We start from the raw sequence: 10,552 nt of genomic DNA, 5'->3' as shown, positions 1-10,552 counted from the left end.
CCCTATCTGCTCCACAAAATGTTTCTTGTGACATCTCTGCAAGAAGGAGCGGAGCACAGGCACAGCTGTTTGTAGACAGCATATAATGCCCATGGGGAGAAACAACTTGGTTTATAACAAAATAACTTATTTGGCTTTAAAGCTGGCAAGGGTGTCTATGCGCCAGCCCCTCTCAGCTTGGCAGAGCAAGCAGAACTTCTCTGGAGGGTTACAGCGTCCTGACAAGTTAAAGGATAAGATCACTTAAAAGTGTAAAACACAGTTTCATTATGTACGAAATAACATTTATAGGCACTCTAAGAGTGCAACTGAAAATGGAACATCTTGGTATGAAGCTCACATCATGTTACGTATTTAGTTGCTTTTCGGAGAACTGTACTATAGCTGAAGCAGCTGTTAGGAATCACTTGTTATAATGGCTATCAGACAGAGAAAATCCAACCCTGAAGGGTTCTGTTTCATTAGCTAACCTGAAAAATACATAATTGTTGTATAGGCATGTATGGAACAACATTTAGCACCTAAACTGATAATGGATTGGCCAGGACCAATTTGTTAATAGCAGTGCACAATGCAGCCAGACTGTAACAGGGCAAGATGGCTGTGGGAGCTGCTGAGCCGGTGCTGGATCCTTCCTGCTACTGGAGAGCATTTACAAGCGTTACAAAGAATATTGGTTTTTGTTTTGTTTGTTTTTGTTTTCTTTAAAAAGCAACAGTATTCTTTTTTGAGTTAAATGGAGGAAGGACTCTGCTGTGGTTATGGCTCAGCTCAGTTCCTTCTTCCCAAAGTCAAGCAAAACCCAGAAAGAGGCATGTTTCCTTTGACTGAACCCAAAAGAGGTGGTCCTGCTGGCTGACCCTTGGGTTCACACCTCTGGGACCTGGTTCAGGACTGCTGCAGCCAAGCTCAGCCTGAAGAACCAGCTCCTCTGCAGCCCATGTGTCCACAGCCTTCACCCCCTTCATTGTCCTGCTACCCACACAGCCCAGGCACCGGTGGGCCTTTGAATACAGATGAGCCATGGCTGTCTGTGGCCTCTGGAGAACAGAAACCTCTGCCCCAGCCAGTCTGTAAATTGGAACACCAACAAGTGGTCCTCATGGCTGCCAAAGGATCCACAGCTGCGTAAGAACGAACCTACGGCTACGCCTGATGAGGTCAATGAGTTTCTGCATGGAGCTTTTTAGATCAGGGTTTTAAATGATCTTTCTAATTTTGCAGGAGATACCAGAACTGCGGCCTGAATTGGAGCCTTCTTTGGACTTCTACCAAAGAGTCTTCCCAGGTTGAACCTGGTTCAATCTCCTGAAAAGATGAAGTCCAAAACCAAGAACAGGGCTCTAAAATCAAAAGAAAGGTTTCATTTGTTTGTAAGTACGTGATATACTTTGGAAGCCTCTTGGCAAGAGAGTAGAGATAACAGAACTGTGGTTAACACCAAGTGCTACATTTTCCATGTAATCTCCTCATGGCAAGTGTTAGGCTTGCAAAGCTGAGAACCAGCACCTAGAGATTTTGCCCACCAAAGGACTACTAAAGCAAGGTCTACATACAAGCACAGCATCACTGGCCACACTTCTTATCTAATATTCTTTATGCCAAACTAAACTCTGGCTTCTCTTTCCTTGCAAACACCCAACCTTCCCCACATGGAAGCCCAAAGCTCCATGGCGAGGTGCAGGCAGGTGAGGAGCTGCGCTGCTGCCGCACACTCATCCAGGCTCAGACCACATTCTCAATGCAACAGGCCGTACCAGCGAGTAAATAAAAGTAAAATTTATTTGGCATAGGATAGAAAAATAAGGAGAAAAAAAACATCACATACAAGATAAATGTTAAGCAGAAAAATTTCACAGAACTCGATTAATATTTTATAAAAGTTCCAACTGTAAGTGCCTGAAAAAACCGTGTTACTTTCTGCTCAGCCTGCATTGGAAGTTATGTTTCTCTTTTATAGCCCTGTGTGACTTTGAATCCAAACTTAAGAGTGCCTTCTTATCACTTAAGAGTTTATGCTACAGAACCTGTATCGCAAATTACAAAACATCAGCATGCCAACATGCCACTCCCTTGCCCAGGACATGCAGCCCTCCCGGTTTCCCTCAGCACTCCCCACACTGCCAGCGCCCTGTTCATAACTGGCAGCAGTGCCACCGGGCAGGCTGAGCAACCCTGCATTCCCTTAGGGACATACAAAGCTTTCCACGAACCACTTTTTGTGTCTTACTGAGCACCTCCAGTAAGAGATTCTCCCTTTTTTTCCGGTGAGTACAATCTGAGAGGTTAAAGTTCATCCAAGACGTACTGTACAGACTCGAAGTACTGCAGTGACAGGCTGAGTGCACTGACAGACAGCGTTCACAACCTCACACTCACACAGCTTACGCCTGGCTCTGTGCTTTCATATGAGTGCCCACATCCAGCCAACTGGCTTATCCTCCATGGGTGCGTTTCTCCTCCCCAGCTCCCCTCTCCTGGCAGTCAACATTCTGCTCGAAACAACCCCACTTTGATCATCCAGCTTCACTTTTTGCATCCAAGGGTAAATGCACCCTTCCTACTTTCATATTTCAGCACAGAAAAAGTTGTCTTGCAAACTATGTGAACCACGACAGCAGCTCTGTTCTCCAGCAGAGACCTACTTGTACAAATGACATGTAAGCAGTCAGTGCTGCAAGGACAAACTGCTGCCATCCTTTTAAAATGGCAACTGAAGGAACTTCTCTAATAGCTCAGTCTTGCAGAAAAGAACAGTTTTTATGACTCTTTTGGTGTTGGGAAATGGTGGCTTCTCAATGAGAACCTTGCAACCTTATTCAAGAAGTGGTTCATTTACAGAAATACATGCTTCCTGCGTCACAAGCTGAGCTTCCTTCAACAACTCAACACAAATCACTGGGACCTTTTCTCCCTGCAGCTGCTGCACAAAGTCAGAGCAGACAGCTTGTGTTTCCTTACAGAAATACTGAGCAGAAATTACTATAAAAGTTATTCTCATTTTATTTACTTCGTCAAATTAAACAAAAATGAACATTCATGGCCATTGTCATGCAATCCAAGACTTGGTGACGACATAAAAAAGCTCTGAGGTGTGAATGTTATTAAGACAATGCCATTAAAACAAAATCAGTAACTGTCAGATGCAAGCAGTGAACCCAGCTTAGTTCTTTAACACTGTGCAAACATGCTGAAGGCAGCTGGGCTGCCTGGAGAAGGGAAGGTTTCCAGAGCAATGCCAGCAATGGCACCAGTGCCACCATGTCTCACCTGGAAGCTGACCCACACCTCTCCTCACATTCAGCTCACTCAAGTTAGCAGACTGAGCACACGACAGCAGCAGGACTTGGCGCAGCACTGTGCAATGCTGCTATCAGCGCTATTTATGTTGGGACGTGCAAGAACAACGACTTCATTTGTCTTGTGAAACACAGAAAAGTTGACTAAAAAAGTCATAAGGCACCACTGGATCAACCTGTTCTGTATCCTTTTTCTTTTAAGACTTCATAGTGAAATAAATACCTTAATACTGCTCATACTGTAAAAAGCTACTGATATGTGAAGCGATATATGGAAGATAAAATGCTGCATTGTTCTGGATTATACTAGGGAATTTTATTGCAAAAGATATAAATAGTCAAGTTGTTGCTGGGTGAGAAAATACCTCTTTCTGCGTTTTAAAGGTACTTGACATATATGCCAAACAGCCGTTCTGAGAAGGTGTCTACAGTACAAGGAAGTGGTGAAACCAACAGGCAGCTTGGGTTCCTCAGCCTGTTGACTGAGGGCCTTCTATGTAGCCATTTTAAGTGAGACTGAAGCTGACTTGCCAAGTCACTGGTTAAGGTCCAGACTTTCTGGTCAGCGAACCTTACCGAAAAGATCAAATATGGGATATTCTGAATGATGCAGAGGAGTGGCAGAACAATCTGCAGCATTTTACTTGAAGTAAAACAGTCATACTGGAAGCAGGTAAGTTACAAGACACAGTACAGCTCTTGGATTTTATTTTTTCTAGTTTTTTTGGCTGCATAGCTGTTTGGATATTAAAGATTTGGCAGGTCAATGTATCAAAAATATTGTATTCTTAAATTCAGAATGTTGCTCCTCAAAGTTGTAAGTGCTTCAGTTTAATAACATGAATACAATAATTTATCCTTTAAGTTATTATCCTAAAAATCTTATTTGGACTTCTATTCACATAATAATAAGCCAAAGAGACAGGCACTTTGCATAGTGCACACATTTAAGTGACATCCATAAAACACATAGAAATTCAGTACTGAGCTAGACTTGATCTCAAGGTGCACCTGTCACATGGAGGTCCCATTAATATTTCTTTAAGAAACTCTTACAGCCACGACCCTGCAACTTGATGTAGATACATCCCTGCGCCTGCGCACTCAATTGCAGGTTCAAGACCGTAGATAGTAACTGAAAATATGTCATTAGATACAAAAATGTAAAAACCTGTATGTAATCAAATGCTATCACAGCTAACAAGATTTTGTAAACAAATACCAAAAAGGCCAAGAAGTTACGTTGACGTGGCCGCACCCAACTCTGCCTTGTCATGGTGACTGACCCAGCGATGGGACAGAGGCAGTCTGTCCCTCCAAGCCCACTGACAGGCAAGAAGCCCCACACGCAGACACTGCAGTGGGGTTCAAGCTCTCTTCAGATACATTCCCTGGATCTTCTAGGGCTAACCTCATGCTAGCCTCAGCTTAGGATCACATCTCTCACACTAGAGAAACACTTTCTTAACTAACATGACCTATTTTATTTTTTTCACCCAGTGAAACATGGTTGCTGGTATAGGCTTTGTAGGGGTCCCAAGAAGCATGCTGTAGAAATGCTGTTGAGGAGACAGAGGAGAAATTTTTCAGGGTTAAACTTCAGAAGTCCAATTAACAAAGAGATATTATTTGGCAATATTCGAAAATTCAGAATTAAAACCTTCCTCAAATTTTCAAAGGCATTTTACATGCATTTGGATCCTTTTACAAAACACGCTCATTCGATGAACTCTTTTCTCAAACACAAAATTCAAAAGCCATTAAACATACAAACCGATTGTCACAACGTCAGAATACTTTTCTCTTTCTTCTGTTAGCATAAGTCTCGCAGCTCTCTGCTGAGGCTCCCTTCAGTGGAGGTTGAAAGAACAGGCTTCATGGTAAACTCAGAAGGCCAAATCTTCCCATCCTCTTGAACCAGTGCAGATAGCAAATTTTGGAGCTCGTGCTCCCACCTGAACACACTAACCCCAGACCTCCTTCACAACATCAAAGAGCTTCCACCTATGCACATTTTTGACCTCAGCTGCTCTGCTGTTACATGAGTCAACTACAATCTCTCTGAGACTGTCATCTGAGCCTCAGGAAATTTTTTAAATTAAAAACCCATCGTTTAATTGTACCAAAGAAACAAACGGAAAGCAGTCTGTGGAGCACTGGTGTTAGAAATGTTTTACAGAAAGAAAAATTACAATAACTGCTGCATTTTCACTAAGACTACTTTTGAAGAATTCTTTGCAGGTAGTCTCAGGAAGAGTGTGTTGCAATAATCCAGCACACAGATGACTCTAGGATGGTCCATAACAAAGTAGAAAAGCACAAAGTGATTAAAACTGTAATGTTATTACAAAACAAGGAAAAAAGTTGTAAAAAAAGATATTTTTATGCTGCCGGATTCTTCACTTGTGCTCTTTTTTGAATGATTCTCTGCAGATAAAAATAAGGCCAGACAACACTCCATCCTCAGGACAGGACGTGCTATCTGTCGTATAAAAAAAAATTACTTGACTAAGCTGAGGTGAAAAGATTTAAGATAAACTTGATTCCCGTGTAGTAGGAATATGGCTCGCAGAAGCAGATGGACCAGGTCAGGCAAGCAAAGAAGGCTCCAGGGGATTCTCAGCTATACAGTATTCCCTGGCAGTTGGTTTATAAACAGCAAACAGATTGTATTTGATTGATCAAATAATACAGCCACTGTACCCCACATGAATGAAACAGCTTTGTTCCACCTCTCGTTAAATTCAAAGCCAGACCTCTGTGGAACTCTCAAGAGGACAGGGCTGGACCCGGTAAGCATGATGCATGTATGTTGGGCATGGTCCATAAAATGCCTTTCAGGACAGCCTGCAGTATAAGCAAACAAAATTTATAGCTTTGAGCAACTATAGTTCATAAGCTTTGTCTATTACTTTTGTAATAGACTGAAGTTTATTCCAGCTGACAAGCCAAAAGTGGGAACAGAGCAAAACAGACAACTTTCCAACAATGTGGACAGGAGAGCTGACTTGAAGGAGACCTTGTAAAACAGATGTAGCCCAAAAAAGGGCCAGAACCCACTTCACCTTGGTATAGGTGGAAGCGGGGGGACACCTCTTTCTTTTCGACCAGAGCCTCCTGAAAAAAGAAGAAAGTTTTACGTTACTTTTTATAGTGGAAGTTTACATCCAAGCCAGAAGATCTACTCGTTTCCTTGTCTAACCATTTAGAAAATATCTTTCTAGTTTCTGGTTAGTTTACTAAACAATGCAAGAACTTCAAACAATGTAAACTTAAGTTTGTAACTACTGTTATCTCCAAATGCCTAGGAACTACTAGCATTTCAGTCCTTTGCTCCCTTTTCAGAGCAGGCCAGTCACTCTTACTACATAAACACATATGGTCTCAATGCTACTTGCAACATGTGTACATTTCAATGAAAGCAGTAAGCTCTAGAAGTAATGTTTCAAAGCTCTTCATATATTTCCCAAAATGAAGATTTTCATTCAAAACTGATTTCTTTGACTCTCTTTGTGGAGTAATAGGAATGGGAAGAAAGGTAAGAGCCAGAGAGAAGGGTCAGAGACTAACAGGAATTTCTGCTCCACACCAAAACCTCATAATTTGGAAACAGGACAGACAGAGAAACACGTGAGTGTACAGATGATTACAGGATAACTATGAGCACTGATGTGACCTATTGTGAAAGAAGTGAATTAATCCTTGGGTGTACCAGGCCAAATGGTGCTAACTAATGGAATGCCTGAGACTCAACTGGAACAGCATGTAACACTGATCAAAAAAGATGAAATCAAGCTGAAATGAATACAGCAGCAATATCAATGATCAGAGAAACAGAATTTAGCTTGGAAGAAGAGTGTTAATACATCCTGATATAATGACCTCAGCAAACTAAAAGTTGAGAGAAAAGTATGACTTGTATTAAATATACATATATATATAGCAGGGGCTTAATGCACCAACAAGGGAGAATAACTAAAATTCAAGGATGACTTTGGCACACAAATAAATGAGTCATGCATAGATTTAGATGGGGAATGAGAAAGAAGTCCTAGAAAAGAGTTCCAAGAGGAGTAACAGGGACAAAACCAGACAAACAAAAATCAAAAGGCGAAGCTGGAATTTTGCAGCTCTGGCTGCCTGTAGCAGAATATTATGGCCAAAGTGGTATCTTACAATATAGGTTACAACTTAGGAACAAAACAATACTCCACCCATCCCACTCTGTAGTACAAGTTTAAAAGGGCTTATGCCTGCAAACCTGTATTTAGCATTTTCAGTGTGGTGGAGAGGAGAAAACAAGATGTTGGAGAAGTTCTGAAATCTCAGGAGCCAATCTCTTCCCTATCCGCACTGTTTCTAGGAAGATATGCTGAAATCCCAACGCCAGAAGTGGAACAAACTTACCTCGGTTTTCATTTCTTGCTAGTTTACTGGGATAACTTCGATTCACAGGTACATATGGCTCTGGAGGTGGCAAATCAGATATAGGATGAAAAGAAAACCTGCTTTCCCACTCATCTGAAAAAACAACAACAACAAAACAGAACAAGATGTGCTTTACCAGTTGGTTGTGTGATACAGCTTCAGAAAAATCAACCAATACTAATATCGAATTTCTTACATGTTTTCTATCGCAAAATGCTTTGATAGCTGAATATTGAATCAGCAACCTATTAGGTTATTTACCAGGATCCAGTTCTAATATGTTTATTCCCAGTGGTTATAATTAGAAACCAACATGTAAAGGCACAGGTTCAGAATCTGCAAACCACTCAGTGAAAAAAAAAATACATTTGAAACCCACCTGCCTTATCTGAAGTGTAAAGATGATTAACAAGTGTGAGTTCAATTTTCTGCTTGCTTTTCCTAACCTCATAAATGTCAGAAATATCAACTTCCATAGCCATCCATAATTAGCCAAAAGATTCATCTATCCTTTGTAAATGACAACTCAAAAGAAAAGCATAACGAATCTTTAAAACTCAGCTATCTTGAATCTCACCTTTTCAATAAACACCAGCAAAAAGAGAGAAACTTGACATCTTCAGCAGTGTTCTGACAACCTCTTCCCTCCTCTGTCTTTCAGCTTTCAGTTTTTGAGCCATCATCTAACTTGTTCTGACTTACAAGGAGTCTTAGTGTAGCTATGGCTTGAATTCACATTGCAGCCAGAACAATCCCCTTAGGACTTCTTCCTGTACTGTAGCAAAGCTAAGTATGGAGAAGTGTTTCTTTTTTCTTTTTTTGTTTTCTTCTTTTTCAGACTATATTTCAAAGGGTTATTTTTAAGCCTATATTGACAGCTTTGCAGTCCTGTTCTATCCTTTACCCCACACTTTTTTGCCACATTAAGGCCAAAAGCGGCTACACAATTTCTATGAGGGCAAGTAGCTGGGAGCACAGCTTACCATCGCCTGAGTCCTGGAAGCCGTTCCGGAGTGCTGATGAAGGTGGCGGTGGTGGTGGTGGTGCGCCTGTTCCTGGCCGGTCTGGGGGAAGCGGTGGCCGGGGCCCACCTCTCTGGTTCTCCAGCCCAGCCCGGGAAGGCAGCTGGGGAGCAGCAGGTAAAGCCCTTGAGGTGCTTCCATTCCTGCTGATGGGAGGTGGTGGTGGCAGGGGGCCTGAAGAGAGAATAGAGACAAGCACAAAAACCCTGTTTGCCTCCTACTGTTCTGCAGTGGCACACTGCTGCCCGTGTCCCATGGCCTCTCACTAACAGAGCACAGGCCAAGTCCCTGGGAAGAGCAGACCCCAGACCCACCTCCCTGCTCCCAGGGCTTGATGGGGAGCCCACCACCTGCAGAGGTCAGAGGAGCAGGTATATCCAAACACAAACACACCTCAGATCCCATATTCGTGCCTCCACCAGCTGCAGTAGCTCTGTAGAGGTGCTGGCCCTTGAAGCCAATTTCAAACCACTCTAAATCACATTGGCCTCAATGAGCAGTTACAGGAGGAACTTTGTGGACTGGGGATCCAGGCTGCACCCCACCAACTCCCCATGTATCTTCACAGTGAAGCAGAAAAGCTCTGCATGGCAATGTGAATGCACAGCCCACACAGGGTGGGAAAGTGACGTTCCCTGAGCAGCAGTAAACTGGGACAGGAGAGGAATCCACAGCTTGTACAGGAGGAGGCCACGCAGAGGGTGTGGAGGGGTGCACATGGCCAAAGGTCTCAGCACCTCTGCTTAGTGCAGTTGGGCAATTGACAATTATGTTCATTTTCCTAAACGCTTCCTTGTTCTGATGAAATCTAGTTACAGACGCATACTGGAAAACCAGAATGGTTTCTCTCCCTAAACCTTATTAAAACCCATCATCTACCTCAAACCATTGCAGAACAGTATTTACATTTATAATTTATATCTGTAGCTTCCTTCTACTCATTGAGTCAGTAGAAAGGTAGTGTACATTTACTAAAATCTGCATCAGAAAAGAGCTAAACATGAATCTCCTGTGGAAGCAGAGGCTGTCACAGGAGAAGTTCCTGCAGTGTCCAGTCACAGCAGTACTCTGCAGCACTGCTCTGTGCTCCCCACCGAACGTGAGACCACTCCTGCAGCCAGGCAGCCATGTGCCAGCCTCCGTGAGTGCACTGAGGTACAGCTTCCTTGTGTGCCCCAGCTCCTCCAGCTCCACAAGGAAAGCCATCAGGCACATGAGGAGCAACTCTTAAAAGTTACAAACAGTGATTGTCAGAAGACAAAACATGTGATGAAATAATCTGATGGAGACAACGCTATTTTCAGTCTCATTCTGAATCTGTGTCTAGCAGGTAATGACAGTTAGTCACGCTGCAGCAACTGCCTCCTGTTTAACAACCGTCAGATCGGCCTTCTATTAAAGTAATTTGTATTTTGCTGTGTTTGTGCCTTCCAACACGTAGGAGGCTGGGCTTTCCATTCATGACAACACTACCATTAACTCACACTGGCTGACTCAGGAAGGTGAAATGTTGTCACTCACGGGAGCTGGGTAAAACAGGTCCCTCTTGGTACAGAATTTGGTGGGCAGCCCCTTCTTGTTACAGCAACTACACAAAACCTGCCCAGATCCGTGAGTTAGTCGGGAATGCACGGTAATGTTCCTTGAGCTATGGTGGTACCCACAAGCCCTCATTTTTCAACTGCAGGATCCCTTGTGCCCAACAGCCCCATGCCCCAGCCCCTACCTGCTCGGCTGGGGGGATCCCTGATGGGTGGAGGGGGCCTCTCACTGGGCGGCGGTGGCAAAGGGCCGGAGCGGCCG

The 10,552-nt window shown here is 43.2% G+C and overlaps 1 long non-coding RNA gene across 1 annotated transcript; it reads right to left on the bottom strand.

Moving 5' to 3' along the window:
* Positions 1 to 1,764: 1,764 nt before the first annotated feature.
* LOC104911752 lies at positions 1,765 to 10,552 on the bottom strand. Its single transcript, XR_794158.2, has 4 exons — positions 10,476 to 10,552; positions 8,711 to 8,923; positions 7,707 to 7,820; positions 1,765 to 6,416 (listed from the first exon to the last, which is right to left on the bottom strand). It is a non-coding gene; the product is annotated as an uncharacterized LOC104911752 (long non-coding RNA).

Source organism: Meleagris gallopavo, chromosome 7 (genome assembly GCF_000146605.3).
Source record: "Meleagris gallopavo isolate NT-WF06-2002-E0010 breed Aviagen turkey brand Nicholas breeding stock chromosome 7, Turkey_5.1, whole genome shotgun sequence".
Classification (NCBI taxonomy): domain Eukaryota; kingdom Metazoa; phylum Chordata; class Aves; order Galliformes; family Phasianidae; genus Meleagris; species Meleagris gallopavo.
The sequence above is the reverse complement of the archived record's forward strand: the minus strand, read 5'-3'. Positions and strand labels throughout refer to the sequence as shown.